General features: G+C 40.6%; 2 pseudogenes; both read left to right on the top strand.

Moving 5' to 3' along the window:
* Nucleotides 1–911: 911 nt before the first annotated feature.
* On the top strand, nucleotides 912–1,265 carry LOC139011362 (translationally-controlled tumor protein pseudogene; annotated as a pseudogene).
* A 7,882-nt stretch (nucleotides 1,266–9,147) lies between these two features.
* LOC139011726 (large ribosomal subunit protein eL39-like) lies at nucleotides 9,148–9,303 on the top strand (annotated as a pseudogene).
* The last annotated feature ends 13,789 nt before the right edge of the window (nucleotides 9,304–23,092 follow it).

The following is a 23,092-nucleotide window of genomic DNA, read 5'->3' as shown; positions in this document are numbered from 1 at the left end:
AACAAGAAAAACCTTTTCAAAGTGATATTGCCCACCAGGACAACGGAGTCTATTCACACCATACTTATGTAAGGGAGGAGATCACTTATGTGTTTCTTCCTCTACCAACAATGACCCCCTTCACTGCATTTTCTGCCCTACATTCATTATACACTGAAACAGCTGCCAACTTCTGTTTAGGGTACCCACAACAGAAGCCCAATGCTTTGTTGGTTTACTTCGCACTGGCAGCCTGTGTGTTGGCTTCTCAAGTCTGTATATTAAGTGCAAAGCTAAATGCACCCATGTCTTTGCCTTCAATCACTAAAAATGACAGCGTGTTTAAATATATGAACACACAATGTTGACATATCTCACTGGCAAAATCTGAAATGTAGTTTTTGCCTTTGCTCAGTAAAGCTGCCTGAAAACCATGATCTTAACCATATTTGATAGAATATACTTCAGAGGTAGGGGGAAATATGTGAGCTGAAGAGTTAATGTCATGATACACTTATACCTAAGTTCCATAATGCTAAGAAAACCACAATCACATTTTGGTAGAGAGTAGGGAATTATGGTAGAATCCCACCATAATACGACAAGTGGGGGTCCAAAAAGGTGTACTATAGACTGGGTAACATGGGCAGTTTCATTACTTGCATTACTACAAGGTAAATAAAATGACTTAGCTCCCCACTCCCATCTGCTCCCCCTCCCCCAAAGCACCATTTACCACAACTCCCTCCCTTCAGCTCTGGGCTCCTGCTAAGCCAGATGCCTCTGTTGGCTCCTTCCGGCAGCCATCATCATCATCATCAGCATCATCATCATCATCATCTACCGGAACTCATTAGCCAGGATGAGGTGTTCTCCCATATCTACAAGTCTAGGAGATTGCAGACAGGCTGTGCCTGGAGGTAGAGGGGAAGATGGTCAGTAGGACAGAGGATGACAATGATGACTTGTTTATTGGTGGAAATGCCTCTGCTGAAGGCCCTGAGGGTGAAAGTACGGAAAGAACCGTAATCACTGGAGTTGGTACTGTCATGAACCATCATTTACAGGAGACCAACTTCACAAAAGAAGCCTATAAGGAGCACATCAGAGATTACATGAAATCAAAGGGGACGTGGAGTCCAGAGACCGGAAGAGGAAAGTCTTTTATGACAGGGGCTGCAGAACAAATCCAGCACATGCTTGATAATTTCAAAAACTACCAGGTCTGGATTGGTGAAGACATGAATCCAGATGACCCTGTATTGATTTTCTTTAAGGATGGTTAGAAATGGGAAAATGTTAACAAGTTTGGCAATTTGGGTCCATCACCTGTCATCATACCTGGCTGCCGCACACCAGGACTAGGACAAGTGGGACTAATAGCATCTTGAGCTCTTCATTTATTTTGATCTTGATTTCTTTGGAGCACAGGCATTTTTTTAATAGTATATTTTTATTGCTTTCAGAGAGGAAGGGAGAAGGAGAGAGATAGAAACATCAATGATGAGAATCACTGATTGGCTGCCTCCTGCAAGTCCCCTGCTGGGGATCAAGCCCACAACCCGGGCATGTGCCCTTTACCGGAATCAAACCCAGGACTCTCCTGTCCGCAGGCTGATGCTCTATCCACTGAGCCAAATCAGTCAGAGCCAGGCATTGTTTTTCAGAAAAAACATATTTTGTAGGTTGTCTAAAAATAAAATGCATTTTAAATAAAAATGTACCTATCCTGCCCACCAGGAGTTATCCTAGGGAATCCTTAGTGTGATCCAAGTCCATCCAGATCTCTGTTGCATTTTGGAGCCACTTGGTGGGAGTTCCTGCTCCCATCCCCCCACTAGCCAAATATAAGTGAGGTCTGATGTTGGCTGGGACTTCCAGGACAGTGAGAGTGACTCCCAGAATCTGCTGCCCTCTGGAAAGCTGTTCCGTCAACCCAACCTGAAAGACTGACCCATGAAACACTGCAGACCTGTGCTCTGGTTTCCTGCTTGCCAGTCGGGATTATTCAAGGTTTCCCTATCAAACGTCATGCTCCCCTCCATAGTCTCAGCCCATTTCCCAGAATATAAGAACATTAACCCACTTGCATTTGGAAATTGAGACTGAATGGAGCAGAGGAGCTAATTGGATTGTATGCAAATTTGCATTATCCTGGGGTGTATTGTGGGATTTTACTCTATTGTAGCCCTGTGTGCTCATCTCCCACATCCTAAACTCCTACGTATGACCAGAGGCAAATAAATACTTCACAAATCATTTAGAGCTGCTTTTATTCCACATCCTATGGTAATGCACACGATCCAACAATAAGCCAATAATAGCAGGGCCAAGAATTCATGTCAAGTGTGTCAATCCCATGAATAATAACTCACATCTTCTGATAGCTGGTGCAAACATTTAAAGAGGAATGGATGGCCCCTGCTCTTCAAAACTCCTAAAATCAGCCGAAACCGGTTTGGCTCAGTGGATAGAGCGTCGGCCTGTGGACTGAAAGGTCCCAGATTCGATTCCAGTCAAGGGCATGTACTTGGGTTGCGGGCACATCCCCAGTAGGAGATGTGCAGGAGGCAGCTGATCGATGTTTCTCTCTCATCGATGTTTCTAACTCTCTATCTCTCTCCCTTCCTCTCTGTAAAAAATCAATAAAATATATTTAAAAAAACAAACAAACAAACAAAAAACTCCTAAAATCACATAATATTAAATGAATGGTTTCTTAGAAACCAAAGACAATGACCAGAAAAACTTTCATAAGGCAAATTTTTGAGCTGTGGCTGGCAGTGAGGGGTTTTGTCTGGAGAGAGATGGCATTACATTACCACAGTAATAATTAGGCACAAAAAATGCCATTTCTGTGCCAGTGGTGAAACTCAACGTCTGGATGTCAATATAAATAGACACCAGGATATGATACAGGGGGTTGAAAATATCATTGAGATTGTGGGTGTTTTGTTGGCAAAACAAAAACATTGGGCAAGCACATATGTTGTTCCGGTGAGCCACAGGCTGCCAGAAATCAAAGCTCAAGTGTAGGAGTGCATGTTTTCTCTTCAGTGAGGGGGCAAAAAAGCACGGGTACTTTCCAAGCTGGTAAACCAAACATTCGTTAGATGGGAACACAGATACATATCAGCGCAGGTGCAGTCACAAACTTTACTCCAGGGACAGGGGAGTGGGAAGGGAACTATGTGTTCCAGGGTGGGGAGGAGGCCAATGGAACCCATGCTTATCATGAACAACCTGCTTAAAGAGATGTTACCGTCCACCCGAGAGTGAGGTTTTCAACCTCGAGTGAGTTCAGAAATCAGAGATGACTGTAAATACCTAATGACTTTGTGAGTTGCTGAAAATAATTTTAAATGGAGAAGGTAGTTTTAAAAATAATATCTAAAGGACTTTATCCTCTTCCATTCCTCTGAGCTACATGCTAGGCAGTGGGAGCCAGCAATGAGAACTGGCTCACTGTGCCATTGCAGAGAGCTGTATGTGGAACTTCTATGGACCAGCGTAAGGCTGTGGTGAGGTCTGGATGCCTCTCCCCAGCTCACTCACCTAGCAGGGTTCCCAAAAGGACAAGTGCAGTAGTTCACAGTCAAGTTGCACTATCATTAGCTGTATGGCTCCCACCTCTGAATACCCAAAGCAACTCAGGGGAAGACAGTATAGTAGGGATGGTTTGATCTATTTCTCAGTGTACATACTGCCTCCCACCGACCCCACTTCCCCACCCCATGAAGAAGTCTCACTGTTTTATAACAATTAAACATTACCTACAAGTATATGGGCAATTCTCACTAACTTACAATTTAAACCATCACTTGAAAGTAATTGTTCACAAAACCTATAAATGAATGGCCTCCTGAGGCCTCCTCAATAGAACCATGACAAAACTTTGTCAAGCTCCCATAGGGGCTTGAAGCCAACCAAGGGTTTCTCTAGTGTCCCCAAGATAACTGGAAAATAAAATAAACGCATGAGTTGCAATAACCAAATCTTAAAATTCTAACTGCATATGAATAAGTAACCCAGTTGATATAGCCATATTCCAATTTACAAGCTCTTCAAACTATCCTATTCAATCCAGCAAACTTTGCGTGGTTCCTCTAGGCCAGGTGCTATGCTTGATTAACAACAGTATTAAAATAGTCTGTAATATACTTGAAAATATTCTTAAGGTAAGCTATAGAATCTTTTTTAAAATATGTTTTTATTTATTTTAGAGAGAGAGGCAGGGAGAGGGAAAGAGAGATAGAAGCATGGATATGCTGCCTTCTGCAGGCTCCCTACTGGGGATTGATCCTAAAACCCAGGCATGTGCCCTGACCGGGAATCAAACAAGCAATCTCTTGGTTCATGGGATGAGGCTCAATCCACTGAACCATACTGGCCAGGAAGCTATAACATCTTAATATTATGTATCAGCTCAGGGTGAGCAAACCACATTTCAGAGGGGCAACTACAGTTCATTCTGTTGCCTGAATCTCAAGACTGACAACCTACCCCCTGCTAATCAGCATCCGGAATGTCAGAAACAAACCTCTGGTGTTTTGTTGACTGGCATGATGAATGTTGAATGTTAGATATCACACATCATTGATGAAACTAATGCAAAGTTATAAATATTTTAGAGACTCTCTCCCTACTGTTGCATGAATAGAAGCAAACAAAGACTTAGCCTTCACCCATGGAGGCAGAGCTCAAAGCTTGATCCCTAAATGGTCTGAGGTCTACCTGTTGGTTATGATGATTTTTGGTGGCCTGATGAATGCAACAGGAGTAAAGATTCCTGCTCTGGAGTGCAGTGCCAGTCTCTAAGCAGATAAGGTAGATTTCAGGGCACTTAAGATGACAGAAAGCTGGGGTTTCATTGAATTTACAGAACTGTACAGTTCTGGACCCTACTTGCTAGTCAGTGTATGGCTAATAAATGTCTGCATATATTATAGAATTTGGTTTGAGAATTGCTTTCATTATGATCTAGTAACAAGGCTGAGAACTAACTAACTCTCATCCACAGTAGACAACTTCTCAATGGCTACTGTTATCCCCCAGAAAGAACCTAGGAATTGTGTATGACCACATTGACTTAGATCAATTGCAATACATAGGCCCTACTTTCAAGGAACCCACAGAGGAGTTTCCACAGGCCTAACTGACACTCACCAGAGTCTACCAGAGTTCCAACAGACTGACAAATCAATAGCCAGTGTCCCCATTAAGTCAAGCAGTTGATAAAAGATACTGATAGATACAGGGGTGGGGGAAAGTAGGTCTACAGTAGTTTGTATGGAAAAAGACATACAAGTTATGATTATTACAATAGTTTTATGAAGAATGTCACAATTTGCCCGGCTGGCGTCGCTCAGTGGTTGAGCCTTGACCTATGGACCAGGAGGCTGGGGTTTGAGTCCGGTCAGGGCACATGCCTGGGTTGTGGGCTTGATCTCCAGTGTGGGGCATGCAGGAGGCAGCCGATCAATGGTTCTTTCTCATCATTGATGTTTCTAGCTCTCTCTCCCTCTCTCTTTCTCTCTGAAATCAAAATATATTTTTTTTAAAAAGGTCACAATGCAACTGTAAACCTACTTTTGCCTGCCCCTATATGTTAGTCTATTAAGCTTTCTTTAGTCAATAACCGAATGAAGATCAGTTACTCAGCTTTTCTTTTATGGGTCAGGAACATACATCTTGGAAAAAAACTACATACTTCCGCATCCCCTAAGAGATAACTAACTCTTCTTTTAAAAGTTTGTGGAGAGGACAATCTTACAGTTTGTTGTGGGTCCAACATTCAAAGCATCAGAGAGGCTTTTTTTTTTTTTTTTGGTTATCAATATGTCCTCATTGTTTGGTTTTTTTATTGTTTAAAGTATTATATATGTCTCCCTTTTCCCGATTGACACACTCCCCCCACCACTCCCACCCCTAAGGGCAGACCCCCACCGCCCCAGTGTCTGTGTCCATTGGTTATGCTAATATGCATGCTTACAAGTCCTTTGGTTGATCTCTAACTCTCCCTCCCCTGTCCCTTGTCTCGGGATCTATTTTTGTTTATCAGTTTATGTTCATCATTATATCCCACATATGAGTGAGATCATGTGATATTTATCTTTCTCCGACTGGCTTATTTCACTTAGCATAATGTTCTCCAGTTCCATCCGTGCTGTTGCAAATGGTAAAAGTTCCTTCTTTTTTTATAGCAGCATAGTATTTCATTGTGTAGATGTGCCAAAGTTTTTTAATTCACTCATCTGCTGATGGGCACTTAGGCTGTTTCCAAATCTTAGCTATTGTAAATCATGCTGCTATGAACATAAGGATGCATATATCCTTTCTGATTGGTGTGTCTGGTTTCTTGGGATATACAGAGAGCCTTTCTTGATATTTGCCCTAAACTTTGCTCTTCACAAGTAAAGAAAGAATTCTGAATGGCGAAGGTAAGGATAGAAGGTCTTATATCTCAATGTTCAGTTCTGGGTTTCTCTCTCCTCAAAAGCTTTTGGTCTTTAAGTTGCATTTTTTTCTTTGTCTCTCCCCCCCACACACACCCCAACCTTAAAGCTGGGTCACTAAAGTCCCATGATAGGGGCTCTCCTAGCAGTTGTCCTTTGAAATAAATTGCTTGTCAGTATAACTGTTAATAAGGAAACACAAGCCAAAATGTAAGCCTTTTATTACACCAAAAAATGCAGCCTTAATTATAAAAGTGTGAGTAACGGTCCTTTGCCTGACTCGCCCTCTGGCTGAGATTGGCAAGGCATCATGGTCCTGCTACAAGCTGTAATTTACAGAACTGTAAACTTCCCTTCCCTCCATTTCCTCCTCCTTAGCCATCCCATCAACCACCTCAGTTTTTAAATATAAAGCTGTCCTTTTTGGTCATAGTACATGGCTAGTTATAGTAAGACTCTCTTGATACTCAGCCAGACTTTGATGATTTTTTTAAAGGTACCAGTTAAGAATGCCATAAATTAAGAATAGAGAAAAATTCTCTTGCTCCCTTTCCCATAAGTACAAAAATAAAGTTAAGAAGTATCTTTATTTCCCACCCCCACAAAAGTATATTTTGCTTCAAATAGCTCTTCTTCCTAAAGCTTGAAATCAGTAGCCAGTATTTATTCATCATGCATTTTTCTGAACACACGTTCTCTGGTGGGTATCATACTGCAGTGGATTTAAAAAAAAGATTGAGCCTGGTTGGTGTGAGTATCACTCCAACTGCCAAGTGTGTGAAACTTGGGGACCAGAGAAATGACCACCTGGTAGATCTAAGGACACTCACTGTAAGGCAGACTTCTGCCAGAGCTTCATGTATTATCTGATCTATACTCGTGTGTCCTCTTAAGGGGGCCATGATTATGCTTTGTGTCTCTGGGGGTCAATGTAAACTTGGACCCTAGATCCAACAAGACCCCACAATGTCTGGTTATTACTTTCTCTCCAATACACTGTTATTCGAGTAAATGGTGGTAGGTCTCTGGGAAAAGACCAGAGTAAGCATTACAGTGTATACTTGCCATAATAGGGTGTATACTTGCCAAATTGTGTGAGTGTGTGTGTGTGTGTGTGTGTGTGTGTGTGTATGTAAAGAACTAGGTTGTAACTCCAGAAAAAAAATAGATTATGAAAGAAAATATTACCTTACCTGACTCTATATAAAACAATACTGACAGTCATTACATGTAAAACAATAAGTTATTATTTCAGCCAAAGAAAGTGATATAAGTATAATGATAGGGTGAAGGAGTAGACGTTGGGCCAGAGTATTGCCTATGAGCTGCCACTTCAGCTTTCCCTTCCGTAGGCCATTCCAACACTCAGTCAACTCCCTTGTGTGCTGGCTCATCATGAGGAGATTAAGCCACTTCTGCACATTCATAAGGTTCAGAACAGCCTGGAGAGTCAAAATCTATAGGAGCATCCTCCAGATGTCCTCATCTCATGTGTCAGGGACTCAGGTTTGTCTAACCAGAGCAATGACTACCTTGGTTGAGTTTCCAACCATCTTTGAAGTTTATCCAGTCAGAACATCAAATTCTAAACTTGATCTTCAGCCTTTTCTGTGAGTCCATTGCATGAGATGAGGGCTTCTTTGAAAGCTACCAAAGAGACACTCCAGCTTTTACACTTTCTTTTCAATTTGTTGATTGCCCTCAGCTTTGCATTATCAATCTGTAGTTTCACTGCAATTTAGAAAAAAAAAACCACCCAATTCTATTATTATTGTATTTTTCATCTCTCTCCCTACCTTCCCCCCCTCCCCCCCCCCCCCCCCACACACACACTTCAAATGCCCAAATCATCTTATTGACCATTGCATATCCTGGCTCATTACTCGTGAACACTTTATCCATTGGCCTGCTACCTTGTTCCAGAGCGGTCTGTATACTAACTGGCACTAGGAACTGATTCTTCACTACCAACCAGGGAGTGGGTAAGTAAGCCGGCTCCTACATCACCTTATTGCCTGCTTTCTTGGACCACTTCTGACACTAGGCTGGATTCCCTAGAAAACAGATGTGAGCTTGACTGGGGAATAAAAAGTTTATGGGAAAGAACACTTGTAAAATAAAGGGGATGGGCATGAGATTAGGCAGGATAAGAGGCAGACCACAATACAGATGTGACAAAACTCTGCCAACCCAAAGAGGGCCCTGCAATGGGGCTGCGAGAGGAATCCTGCAGATAGCCAGGCCCTTTTACCATCCTTTCATGTGCTCATAAGCCAGGGTTGCCAGAGGAGAGTATGAGCTCCGCCACCCTGCTTTGCTCAGTCATTCACTATAAGCTTCCCCAAGAAAAGGGTAACCTTGATTTGAATGCTGATCTAGACCCAGAAAGAGTTAAGTGCAGTGAGTCTTTTCTTAAAGGAGCTGAGCCATGCTTTGTATCTGCCACTGCCTGCTTCTTATCCTGAGCTTATATTCTGGTGAGGGAAATACATGTAAGCATATGATTGCTATTCAATATGGTATGCAAAACTGTACAGGGGTCAACTCAAATTAGCTAAGTAGAGGAGTGAATGGGCGGGATAGAGCGGGAATGAAGGCTCACCCTGGAGTCTTGATCATTTTCTTGTCCCCCTCATTTGGCATCTCAACTTGAACAGTTGAAATAAGGCTCCTCTCCTCTGCCACTGTGGTGTGTGTGGTTGACTTCTTCGCCATGTCTTCTCACAAGACTTTCAGGATCAAGAGATTCCTGGCAACAAAATAAAAGCAGAATCAGCCCATTCCCCAATGGATTCGGATGAAAACTGGTAATACAATCAGGTACAACTGCAAGAGGGGACATTGGAGAGGAACCAAGCTGGGTCTATAAAAAAATGCGCATGAGATGGCTCACATATTTATACTGTATCCAGTTGCTTGCACCTTACTATATCACTAAAAAGATCACTACTAGCTAGACAGCTGGGTGTGTCTTATTGGGAAATTATTGAAAGAATGATTTTTCTCTTTGTTAATATTTTTCTGCTGCTGTATAAATATGATATATTTTTTAAAAATAACAATGGAAATAAAACCATACTGTGTATAACATGTGTATTCACAGAGGGTCAATTTATCTTTTAGTCCCTAAATGAAAATAACTAAAGCAATGCTTGGCATCCTCCAACCACAAATGGTGAAGTATTTAGCCAAAGTGAAAACTAATTTGATTTTTCATGGAGTTATAACAGAAAGCCAAGAAAATGTCTTAGTGCAGAATGCTCTATGCTTAGTCAATTTGAAGAATTTAATAAATTTTCTAACAATCATCAAAAAGGTTTTTACCAAGAGACTATGCTTGGCATGGTCCTTGTAACTGAAAGAAACTTTACTGTGGGATGTATTTGAAATTGGGATAGTTCATAAATCACTCTAACTTCTAGATTTATCATCATCTAGAAAAATTCAACCTACTCCTTCCAAATGCAACTGCTAGAGTCATTATAAATTTACTTGATCTTTTTTCCTCCATTGGAATTTTTAAATTACAGGAGAACATACTTCAGTTGAAGAAAAAGAAATAGTAACATATCATCCCTGCTTTAGAGGAAGACTATCAGTTTTGTGACGTCCCAGATGCTTCGATGGATATCTTCATTTCAATCTGGGCAACTTGCTTCTCCTTGCATGTGTAGAGTCATTAGCCTTAAGAATTCAAATACATTTACTGCATAGATGACAATTCTCTACAATAATTTGTTTTACCATTGAATAATTACAATATAGCACAGCAAGAAGGAGATAAGTGAACTCCAGCGTGACTTAGCTACTATCACGATCCCTTTGAACTAAATGATTAGATCACCGTGAAGGATTTCACCTAGAGTTTTTACAAAAAAATCATTCTCATCTTGGTCCTCCAGATTGGTTTTCCCTCCTTATTTATTGAATAGGATATATGCATATATTCTATAAAAATATCTTTGGTTATAAATGTATATTCCTGAAAGATTATTTTAAAAAATCTATCAAGTAATAATGGATGGATAATGGATTTCAGGATCTAAAAGATCTCGAATATTTGATATTTGCATGAGTTCACTAAGATAAAACTACTCACAAATGAACAATTCTGGCTTTTCTACAGTAACAGCATTCTAAGTCAGCCAGAAGCCAGGGTACTATGGCTAGTTTCCTCTGAGGAACCTGTAAGTCATGATACTCAAAAGAACTGCCCCTACAAGTACTTAGCCAATGCAATGGAAACCATCTATTATTTTCTTAATCATATTTTCATTTATAGGATTCCCTGGCCTTGAATATTCTACTTAACTTTAATAGTGTAGCCTTTTCAAATGGTGTGCAAGAGAACTACAGACAGTCTACAGATTCACATGTCCATCTGGGTTTGATTTAGTTAATCTATCGAGTACTGTGTGCAATTTTTCAGACACATGGTTTTGCTTCTCTTCTTTTTAAGTAAGTTCTGTTTACTTAGGCATATGTTGCAAATTAGCTCTTAAAATATGGCAAATGAAATAAAGAAATCCTTTATAGTAGAACGAAGTCTAATGTGAATTTCATTACTGATTCATAAGACAGACCAATCCCAGAATTTTATGTAAATTCTCAAGAAAATATATTTGTTAAATTTAAAAACACTTTCCCCTCCACTTTCTTGTTCCTTGGCATATAGTGTTGCCACTGAATCTTTTGGGCATCTCAGATATCTGGAGAATGTTGAGCTCAGATACATTCTTGGCCATAGAAAAGGTGGGCACCCTTAATCTTTTCCCAGTTTCTTCAGTCGCTCCATAACCCAAAACCTTATTGTGAAAGAATTATTATTAAAGCATCCACTTAAACTTCTAGTTGTAAGAATTTTATTAATTAGGCTCATGGGTCAGTTCATTGACTTCACCATGAGGCAACATTAGTTTGTAGCATTTAAACTTATCCAGTTAACACATTTTAAAACACTGCTGTGAGAATACATGTTATGAATAATAAATATTTTAATCATTATGCAGAGAATATTGAGGGCTTTCTTTTCTTTTTAATCAGTCCCATCAAAAAGGAATGAACTATAAACATTTTTAAATAGAATAAATTGTCTCTCAGTAAGCTTACCTGTTTTCTACCATCTACACTTTGCTGATGACTTTTAAATCTATGCCCCCCACACACATTTCTCCAAAGTAGTCCAGCCTCCTATTTTCAATCATTTTCATTGTGACTTAACCTGGATATGACTAGAATGCATAATAATGACTCCAAAAGGAATCATATTATCAATTATAACATGTCAAGAAAGGTGGGAAGCTAACACTCGATACTTAAAGTGTGGCTGAGCATCAACAGCGTTGGCAGGATCAGGGAGCTTCTTAGAAATGCAGAACCTCAGGGCCTATACCGGACGTACTGAATCCTGATCTACATTCTAACATGATCCTTAGGTTACTTTCCAACACCTTACAATTCGAGAAGCCCAGGATCAAACTGCATGAATTTTAGGGTCTGACAATTTCCCGTTTATTTTCTAGTTCTGTGACTTACTAACCATGAGCAAATAAGTTAGCCTCTCTCTCAACTTCCTCATCTGTAAAATAAGAATAATGAGACTTATTTGAAAAAGTTGTTACAAACATATCTCCAAAAAAAGTGTTTTTGAATGTGAGAGGGAGAGAAATAAGTTAGCTATATAGACTATTAGGTGGGATAGTCAAATATTGACCATTTCATACAATTCAACCTGAGTAAGTGAAGTAAGCTCTTAATAAACTATAGGTAGTTATCTGTATTAGTATCCTACGGCTGTTGTAACCCACTACTGTAAGCCTGGTGGCTTATAATAACAGTAATTTATCTCTCACAGTTCTGGAGGCCAGAAGTCTGAACACATGGTGTTGGCAGGATTGGTTCCTTCTGGAGGTTCTGAGGGAGAATATGTCCCATCCATCTGGCCTACCTTCTGATGACTGCCCACAGTCCTTGCCATTTTTTTGGCTTGTAGATGAATCACTCCAGCCTCTTTCTCCATCATCACATGGCCTTTGCCTCTCTGTGTCTCTGTGTGCCTTCCCCTCTTCTTATAAGGATACCTGTCATTGGACTTAGGGCCACCCTAAATCCAGTATAACCTCGTCTCGAGATTCTATTTCCAAATAAGGTCACATTCTGAGATTCTAGGTGAACATAAATTTTGGGAGGAGATACTATTCAACCGCACTACAGGACCCTTCCTCCCTCCCTTTCAGTGATACCGGTAACATTAATCTTAAAAACTCAAGAGTTATTTTTTACTCTTCACTCTCTCATATTTCTTAAATTCAGTTGTGCCTAGGTCTAGCGATTTCCTTCTTTAAAATGTTTCTCAGCTTTTAGTAACATGGAGCAAGGCTTGTGTTTTATTTTATTTTATTTTTTTAATATATTTTATTGATTTTTTTTACAGGGAAGAAGGGAGAGAGATAGAGAGTTAGAAACATGATGAGAGAGAAACATCGATCAGCCGCCTCCTGCACATCTCCCACCGGGGATGTGCCCGCAACCCAAGTACATGCCCTTGACCGGAATCGAACCTGGGACCTTTCAGTCCGCAGGCCGACGCTCTATCCACTGAGCCAAACCGGTTTCGGCAAGGCTTGTGTTTTAAAGCTAAGCAAAAATAAAGCAGGGCATAACAGAGCCAAGGCTGAAAAGGCTCCACCTTTAGGTGATAATGGCTTCAATGGCACAGGGCTTGGTAGGCTTACCACATCTTTGTTAGCAAAAGGCACCCTTTCTCTGGGCCAATGCATTTCTGCTTTCAATACCCATTTACTCCCCCGAAACAGAATTGCTATATCTAATACCTCCTACCGAGAAGAAGGAAGCATAACACTTTCTAGGCTTCTTTGGGTTCCAGAACACCATATGCCACACTGCTTCATTCCATTAACAAAGTGGCACAAAATGCTTCCATATTTAAGGGGGATCAAGAGCAAGACATGGCTCTGCAGCGGGTCTAGAATACAGCGCTCTGCTGATTGGACCACATGATCTGGCAAACATCATGGTGATGGAAATACCAGTGAAGAAAAAGAGATGTAGGGTAGAGTTTATGACAAGCCCAGCTGGGAGAATGTCAGTGTAGACATTCTCCAGAGTTCTGAATCAATACCATTCAATCTGCAATGGAGAATTACATACACGCCTTTTGAAAAAGGCTCTTAGGGTGCTACTGAGCCATGGTAAAGAGAGGAATGGTTGTGTATGAAACACCAAAGTGATTATGAATCTCCAACATACAACATGAGCTGGAGCCTACTGAACCTGCCAAACTGTAAAGTCATGAGGGCTCAGCAGCAAGCCATCATAAAATGGAAATATACATCCAAGCTTGAGCATCAGCAGGGCCAGAGGGCACAACAAGCTGCATGAGCAGGGAGCTCAGACCCCCATGTTAACAGTAAGAGTTTCACCAGCATCTAACCCCCAGATCATACCTCTGGTTGTATCAGGGAAGAGAGAGAGAGTCCTGTATGATCCAGTGAAGGAGGAAAAAATCCCCAAGTTTAGTTTATAGATAAATTGGTTCAGCATGTGCAAGCCAAACATTGTATGGCAGCTGTGTTACATTCCCACTCAAGAGTGACTTTGAGAGACAATTGCAAAGGAAAAATCTTCTCAATGGGTACAGTTTTACCAGATTGGTACACATATTCACTTTCTGTGAAAGAAGCAGCCTGAGATGGAATATATATGGACTCTGGGAGTACAAAGTGGCTTTTCTGGCTAAATAGAGACCCAGAAAGAAAAAGATTAAAAGCTTGGAATTTAATCTTCAAAGCAAGGAATTCTAAGCTAGAGGAATGAGCTAAGTGTATGGAATTGCATTGAAGTATGTAGATAACCAAGTAGACAAGAGAAGTTGGCCCATTTATGTCAGCTAGCCTTTATCAGTGTCTACTGTGGTGTTGGCAAAATGCATACACAAAGTGGCCAGAGCAGCTGAAACAGAGATTATGCACGGACCCAATAGCATGGACTTCCATTAATCAAGGCCGATCTTGCTAATAATGTCCAATCACATCTAATGTCCACTATCCAACCTGCCAACACCAGAAACCAATGCTAAGTAAGCCCCTGAAGTGGCAGTGTTTCTTAAGAAGAAACACTGATAGCCACTTGATAGCAAGCTGACTTCATTGGGAATCTCCCACCTTGGAAATTCTAGCAGTTTCTTTTCTTCTCACAGAAGACACTTGTTTCTGGTGTGGGTTTGTCTTTCATGCCCACAGGGAAGCACCACTATCTGGGAATCTATGGCATGCCTGATCTACGATATGGAATTCCACATAACATAACATCCAACCAGAGAACCCACCTTCTCACAAGAGGAGCAAAAAGGTGAGCCCATGACCCATCCCAGTAGTCATATCATATACTACTTCACTCACATCAGAGGCTGCTGGCCTGTTAGGGTAACGAGCAGTCTGCTGATGGGCAGCTGAAGCATCAGCTCAGAAGCAATGTTTTTTGAGATTATAGCACCGTCTTCTACGGCACATTACACTTATTGAACCAGATACCTCTCTATGGCACCGTGTTCCCATCAGGGAGAACACATGGGTCTGGAACCAAGTGACAGAAGTAGAATTGATACTCCCAATGATTTACTAGAGCATTCTATAGATTCCTGTCTCCACAACTCTGGGCTCTGCAGGATGAGAAACCCTTGCTCTCAAAAGAAACATGTACTCACCAGGGGACACAGCAAGAATCTCATTGAAGTACAGGCTACAGCTGCCTCCTGAGCACTTTGGAGACCTTTGTTTTCAGGAACCAGCAAGCAAGAAGAGGAGTCACCATCTTGTCAGAAGTGATTGACCCTGAACAGCATGAGAAGACGGCTTCCTGGTACACAATAAAGATAAGGGGGATATGTGTGGCACTCAGCCATCCCATGAGTACCTCTTGGTCGTCTTGGCCCACATGAATGGGTACATGCAACAAGCCTGCCCAGAGATATTTATGTTTAATAGGTAGTCTGGCTCTTCACGAAAAGTGCCAAGGCCAATGTAGATGGTAGCTGAGGGCGAAAGGAATTTAGAATGGAGAGTGGAGGAGAGAGATGATGAGCACCAGTTGTGGCCTTGAGACCAACTGCAGAGATGGGAGCTCAGTTTTGTCTCACTAACCTCCCTCTATCCAAGTGAGGTCCACCAGAGCCTGTGAGGAGCTGCTTCCAAATATCATGAAGTAGATGTGTGTGGCACAAGTGGCGAGCTGTGGCAGGCAGGGCGTTGTGCTGCTCAGCTCCACCTTGCTGACCAGGGGAGGAAGGTGGTGACCTGACAGAGTCCAGCTGGTAGCTAATTCAGGATTCACCTCAGCATTCAAGCTGCTGTCAGGCTCTCTTCAGAGAAGACACTGGTTAGTGATTGGGCAAGCCAACGGTAAAAGAGGTCAGGATCTTCTTGGGGTGGTCCCAGCCAGTAACTGAGGCATAAGGGCTTGGCCCTTTACACACAACGTGGGCCTCCTCCAGTGGGCAATCTGCTCTGGAACATCCTGCTGGGCTGGCCGGGACATTGCCAGGTCTTTATCATCACCTCTCTATTTAGTCCTGCCTCTTCCATTTCTCTGTCACAGGGATTACTCTCCAGCAAAAAATTTTTGCACTCAGAATTCCATCTCAGTTTCTGCTCTCCAGAGAACCCAACATGCAACACATGTTTTAGCCATTTTCGTAAACAGATTATCTAGCACAGTGCCTAGAACATAATAGGTAATCAAGAAATATTTGGCAATCAGGGCTGAATTATCTGCTGCATTCTGTGATAAACTATGTGCTTAGTCATGGTCAAGTAACATGGCAGATACAAAAACATTTCTTGTCTTCTTTTTTACTTTTTTTTTCTAATCCACAGAACTTTTAGGGACTTAAATGCAGTAAGGATTATGATGTTTTTGTTGGCTTTTTATTCATTAAAATGAGACACGATCGAAGTCTTCCAAGTCTTTTGCTGTTTTCTGAGGCAGGAAATTTTCCATGCTGGGAAAAGAAGACAAATTTGTATTTATATCACAAGGAGTGCTCACTAAATATTTCTCTCAGATGACTAAAGATGTGTTCATCAGAGCCAGTCAAATTTGAGATGCTACCCATAAGGATAAGGCAGCTGAAACAGCCCATCAGCCCCAAAACCACATAAAAGCCTTCAATGCAACTCTGAAGCCACCCACATAGCCACTGCCAAGCAATCAGTCAAGGCCAGAGGCAGGAACTAACTCATGTGGTGGCTAAAAGACTATTTGAAGAGGTTGGCAAAAGCTTGTCTATTTTATGAGGAGAACTTTAGGATGAGAAAAAAAAAAAAGTGATTTATATCAGCTGCCCCCACTGTGAATCAAATTTCCTGTGTCACCGTGTCGATGGCTCTGCAGCTATATATAATGCTTTGCTCCAGAGAACTAATAAAAATAGCACCATCCAAATGCAAGCCATAGAATGAGAGCAATTCCAGTAGTGCCTCTAGATAGATGAGAACGGTCTCTCTCCAGGTCAAAGAGGTATTTAAAAGGAAAGAACTCCAGCCAATTGTTTTATCTCAGAAATGGGAAGAAATGCCTCCACAAATTTTCTTTGAGCACATCGGTGATGGAGTGAGTGAAAAGCTGGCCTCTGAACTAAAAGCCTGACACGTTCTCCACAACAATCTCACCCCGGGCTCACAACGTAGTTTATCTTGTAAAACAGAATCAGAATTGGAGGGAGCTTCCATCCCTCCAACCCGCTAAACCCTTTCTATTCCTACTGAAAGTCTCACAGTCATTTCTGAGTGTGAATTTTGGGGTGACTTGTAGCATTGTTTGAGTCATGCACCAGGCAAGGCCCCGTGGAGGCTGCCAAGACTTGTACCTGCCTCTTAGCTTAGCCAATCCACCAATCTTCAACTTCTTCTTTGTCCTGCAGTTAGGAGTGATACTGAAGCCTCTAGTCACTGGGTGGTATGTGATTGAAAATAACTGCAGTTGAAGTTCAGGGCTAGAAACTTCACTTGAGACCTGAAGCATGTGTATAAGTAAGCTATTCATTATGCCATTTTAAGAGACGTGGAGTAATTGGGTATTCTTTTACCATTCCATTTATATTCAAGTTAAAATGCAGCAATTTTCCTTGTGCAGAATTTCTTCACCTCTTTGTTTCATCAAAGTGTAAGAGGCTCATTTAATAGGGAACCTTAAGCATACAAAGCACAATTGACTTAATCTAAAGAAAATGTTCCTGTGGATGTTTGTAATTTGTTTAAACTCAACGCAAACAAACACCCAGTTTGTTGGCAAATTAAACAACTATTACCATATGTCTGAAGTAATTCTAGGGATAGAGAGTGAATTTTTAAAGTAAATTTGATTTCATGGGCTAAATAGATCTCTTCTGAAGGAAAGTGAATTGTCTTCAGTGGAAGTTTCTAATACAAGCCCTTTTAAGGCAAACTGCTAGAGGAACCTTCAAATCCCTTACCGATAATATACCTCAATTCTAATTTCTCTAATTGATAGCAATAAAAAACAGTTGCCTTTTAAAAATATACATATATTTTAATTGATTTCAGAGAGGAAGGAAGAGGGAGAGATAGAAACATCAATGATGAAAGAGAATCATTGATTGGCTGCCTCCTGCATGCCCCCTACTGGGGATCGAGCCTGCAACCAGGGCATGTACCCCGACCAGGAATCGAACCCTGACCTCCTGGTTCATAGGTGGACACTCAACCATTAAGCCATGCTGGCTGGGCAACAGTTGCTTTTTCAATGGCTAAAATATAGGTGTGCAACAGATTGGTTTTAAGCTGGCATTAGGTTTCCAAAAGTAGAAATATTACATAGCAACAAAAAAATGGAGGGATGGTAATAAATAGTATTTATTGAAAATTTAAATGTGCCAAACAATTGTGAGGCATATTACAAGGTTTCTGGTAGGTACACAAAGGAGGATAGCCATTCCAGTTACTAATCATAGTTATCAAAACACATATTATGTTGTATTTCTTGGAGGCTAACAGCAATGTTTTTAACATTCTGTTGGTGCTAACAAGAAATCTACTTTTTCTGAATATCAATTAAAGAAAATCTCCATGAGCAAAGACACAAATATTTTTTAAAATATATTTTATTGATTTTTTACAGAGAGGAAGGGAGAGAGATAGAAACATTGATGAGAGAGAAACATCGACCAGCTGCCTCCTGCACATCTCCCACTGGGGATGTGCCCGCAACCCAGGTACATGCCCTTGACCGGAATCAAACCTGGGACCTTTCAGTCCACAGGCCGACGCTCTATCCACTGAGCCAAACCGGTTTCGGTGACACAAATTTTTAAAAAATAATTTAGTGAGCCTAATTGCGCATGCCATGTCAAGAGAAAGAAGTGCACAAAATAGGGCTTGGGCACCTTTTGTTTCAAGTAGATGGCACAATAGTTTGAACAGTTGATTAATAAGTAATGAGAAATTAATCAGTATATGCCAGGCATATAGATAATTAAAGAAGAAATTCCACTTTTGAAGACTGGAAATATTATTAGATGCCATAAAGAGAACACCTAGGAAGTTATAACCTGAAACTATCCATACTCGAAAGACAATGTTCCAGTTACGGACTAATACATAACAAACTACGCCAAACATCAGTGGCTTAAAATAAGCATTTATTATGATTGCCTTACTCTTCTGTGGGTCAGGAATTTGGACAGAACACAAGGGACAGCTTGCCTCAGCTCTATATTGTTTAGGGCCTCAGCTTGGATGACTCAAAAGATGGGAGCTGGAAGAGATGGGAAAGAGGGCCTCTCTCTCTCTCTCTCACTCTCTCTCATGCTTTTTTTATGTTTTTCTCTTTGTCCCTCCCTCCCTCTCCTCACATCCTCTCCACATGGCTATTTTGGGTCTCCTCATAGTATGGTAGCCTCAGGGCTATCAGACCATTCTGGTCTCCTGCTATAGCAACTCTGCTCAGCCGGTCTCACCTCTCAAAGGGCAGCACAGCAAGGAATATGTGGCCCTTTGCAGTCAGCCACAGGCAGATAAGAGAGACATCTGAAAATGTCAGGCATTAACAAATCATGATTTCTTTTTTAAAATATTTCAGTGGGGGGAATAATTTTGCCTGAGTTATCCAGACAATTACACTCATTCTGAACTAACATGAATAAGCACATTTCAAAAATATCATATTGGATCCCATTACTTTTATCCTATATCTTGGCCACTACTATTTTGGTTTTCTATGTCCTTGATATTTAATAGCAACGACATTTAAAACGATATTTTAATCAACAACAACAGCATTACTTACTCCTCTGATGTAAAATAGCCAACCAAGAAAGGCAATCTATTAAGAATACCACTGTGGCTTCAAACAATCCTCCTAAAGAAAGAATGGTTTTGTATTCATAATAGCCTTTAAGTGGGTTTTTAAGAAATGCAACATAGTAATTTAACAACACAATAACAAATCTGGGGTTGAACCACCTGATCGAAGATAAATTTGTACCTACTCATAGTCCTAGAAATATATCTTAAAGATCATACACTATATGAAGTGAATTCAAGTAACAATGCAGAGCGTGGTGATCTTTGGACACTGGGACTCCTGACAGTGTGAAATCAGGACAGTTGGTAGATATGAACGCAGCAGGAACCACCAGCCCACCCAAGCTCTCCACCTATTTCTTGCTTGGCATAAAGCTACCTGCTTTGCCTGATACTCAGTATGGTTCAACAAATGTGTAGTGAGAAGTAGGTTCTGTGCTAGGAACTGACTAGTAAATGACATTGTTGCTGCCCTCCTTGCCCTCCTTGCCTTCCTTGAAGCAGACTCACGGCACCATTTTCTCATTGTGCATTCAACATGGTAGTTGAGTGCTTAATCTACACCAATTGTGTGAACCACTTGTAAACAAAAACAAAGAGGCCATGGTTCCACAGATCCTGTATTAGTTTCCAAGGGCTGCCATGACAATGTACCACAAACTGTGTGGCTTAAACAACACAAATGTATCGTCTCACAGCTATAAAGCCTGGAAGTCTGAGATCAGTGTCAGCAGTGTTGGCTCCTTCAGAGGAAGACTGGCCCATGCATTCCTCAGCTTGTCGATCTCTTGTTCATCTTGACATGACACCCATTCTCCTTGTATGTATGCCTGTGTCCAAAGTTTCCTTTTCTATAAGGACACTGGTCAAATAGGATTAGGGCCCTCTCCCACTCCAGTATGACTTTGTCTTAACTAATTACTTCTGTAACAAACCTATTTCCAAATAAGGTCACATTCTGAGGTTAGGACTTCAACACATGAACATTGAGGGACACAATACAACCTATACCAGGTCCTTAGTGGTCCTATTTCTAGAGCATCTATCCACTTTGCAAAATAAACAAAGCAACTTTACTTCTACCTAAGGAATAAGTATAGACAGAGTGATTATGAGGGTTAGCCAGCTCTCAAGTACTATATGCTTTGTTCTGTACCTGTTCTAGGCAGATTTAATTTGGAAAAAAATGTTTTATGCAAAGAAAAGTAGGAAGGTTTCATTGAGTGTCTGAAATTTATCCATTTAACAAATGTTTTGGGGCACTGAGGAGAAAGCAGTGAATAAAATGGGGAGGGGAATATCTGCTCTCATGGAGATTACATTCTAGTGAAGGAAGACCAAAAAACAAATTAAAGAAGTCACATAGTACTTTAGTAGGTGTCAAGTGCTATGAAGAAAAACAAGACAGGACAAGGAAGATGGAGAATGCAAGATTTTGAGGGGTGGGGTTTGAAATTTTAAACAGGGTGGTCAGGGAGGCCTCACCTAAAAGGCAACGATTAAGGAGCTGACGATCATGGGGGAGCAAGCCATGTGGACAGCTGGTGCAGGAGTGAGGCAGACAAAGGAAACAGCTAGTAGGATAGGAGTATGGTTGATGTGTTTAAGGAAAACAAAGCCAGTGTGGCTAGAAAATGAGAGAGTATGAGAGTGGCTGGTGGATAAGGTCAAAGGGAAGTAGGTAGCAGATCATAAAGGAACTTGTAGGCCATTGTAAGAATTTCAGCTGTTCTCTACGTAAAAGAGGAAGTCATTGGGGATTCTGAACGGAGGAGTGATGTGATCTGATTTGGGTTTTATTAGGATTGTTCTGGTTCTAAAGGTGAAAGGGGCAAAGATAAAAGCAGAGAGAAGCAGTAGGAAGCTATTGCAATAGTCCAGGTGGGACATTGGTAGCTGGGCCAGGGTGATAGAGGTGGAGGTGGTGAGAAGTATTTGGATTCTGGATATATCTTGAAAGGAAACCCAATGGGATTTTGGGATGAATTGATGGAGGGTGTAAAAGGAAAGAAGGAAGCAAGGAAAGAAGAAAAGAAGATATGATAAACTCCAAAAATTTGGCTTGTGCCAAATGGCAAATTCTTTCTGCCTTTATTGTTACCAATTAATTATTTTATTTGGGCAAGATGAAAAGTATTGAATAGTTAAATCCAGAATTGAAAAAAAACACAGGTAATTAATTGCTTTCTATTTGGATTTTTAAAATTCTCTAAAAATATGTAATCAGCTAAATCCAGAATGTGAGAAATTCCATAGCAAGAAAAATCCAGGTTCTTCAATAAATACATTGCAAGGGGAAAAAAAAGAGGTAAAGTGAACCTATAGATAAAAAGACACTTAGGAGACATATCAATCAAATGCAATGTATATACTCTATTTCGATCCAACTGTGAAAAAGAAAAAAAAAATTTTGAGACACTCAGAAAAGTATAAACATTGACTGATTTGTTTGATAATTGATCATTTTATAATATTTAAGTTGGTAGCATATGATATTGGTATTATAGTTAACTTTTGAAAAATGAGTTCTTATTGCTTTGGCCAGTGTGACTCGGTTGGGCATTGTCTCATGCAATGAAAGGTTGCTGGTCCAATTCCTGGTCAGGACACATGCCCAGGTTGCAGGCTAGGCCCAATCCCCAGTAGGGGGTGTACAGGAGGCAGCCTAGAGGTGTACCACTCTCACATTGATGTTTCTCTCTCTCTCTCTCTCTCTCCCCCCTTACTCTGTCTCTAAAAATCAATAAAAATTTCTTTAAAAAATAAAATAAATAAAATGAGTTCTTATTTTTGATAGAAACATAATAAAATATTTATAGCTAAAAATGGTGTCTAGGATTTGCTTCATCATAATCCAGTGGAGGAATGAAAGATGACCATAAATGGATGATAATTATTCATTTTACTATTCTACTTACTTTTATGTATGTTAGAAATTTTATAATAAAGAGTAGATAAATACATAAATACACAAATATATCAATACAATGTAATGACAATACATTAAAAATTGATAAGCATGATTTACCTTAAGAAAGGAGTGGCTGCGAGCAGAATCGAAGGAGATTCCTCCCTGCCTCCCCTTCTGTACCTTTTGAATATCAAACCTTTGAAATATACTATCAATTAATAAATACAATAAAAAATGTGAAGCTGCCCAGGCAGATGTGTGAAGGGAGCATCTTGCACAGAAGTGATGTCCCAGGACAAAGTGCTAATTATTTTCTCCTTGAGTCTCCCTATTCTAATCTCCGCTGGCCTCAGGGTGTCTCATGACTCCTCATTCTGAGGCAATGCTTAATTCAGCAGAATATAAGC

This window comes from Myotis yumanensis, unplaced genomic scaffold (genome assembly GCF_028538775.1).
Source record: "Myotis yumanensis isolate MYYU_CA2020_CCGP unplaced genomic scaffold, mMyoYum1.0.hap1 SCAF_5, whole genome shotgun sequence".
Classification (NCBI taxonomy): domain Eukaryota; kingdom Metazoa; phylum Chordata; class Mammalia; order Chiroptera; family Vespertilionidae; genus Myotis; species Myotis yumanensis.
This window is presented reverse-complemented; position numbering and strand designations above follow the sequence as displayed.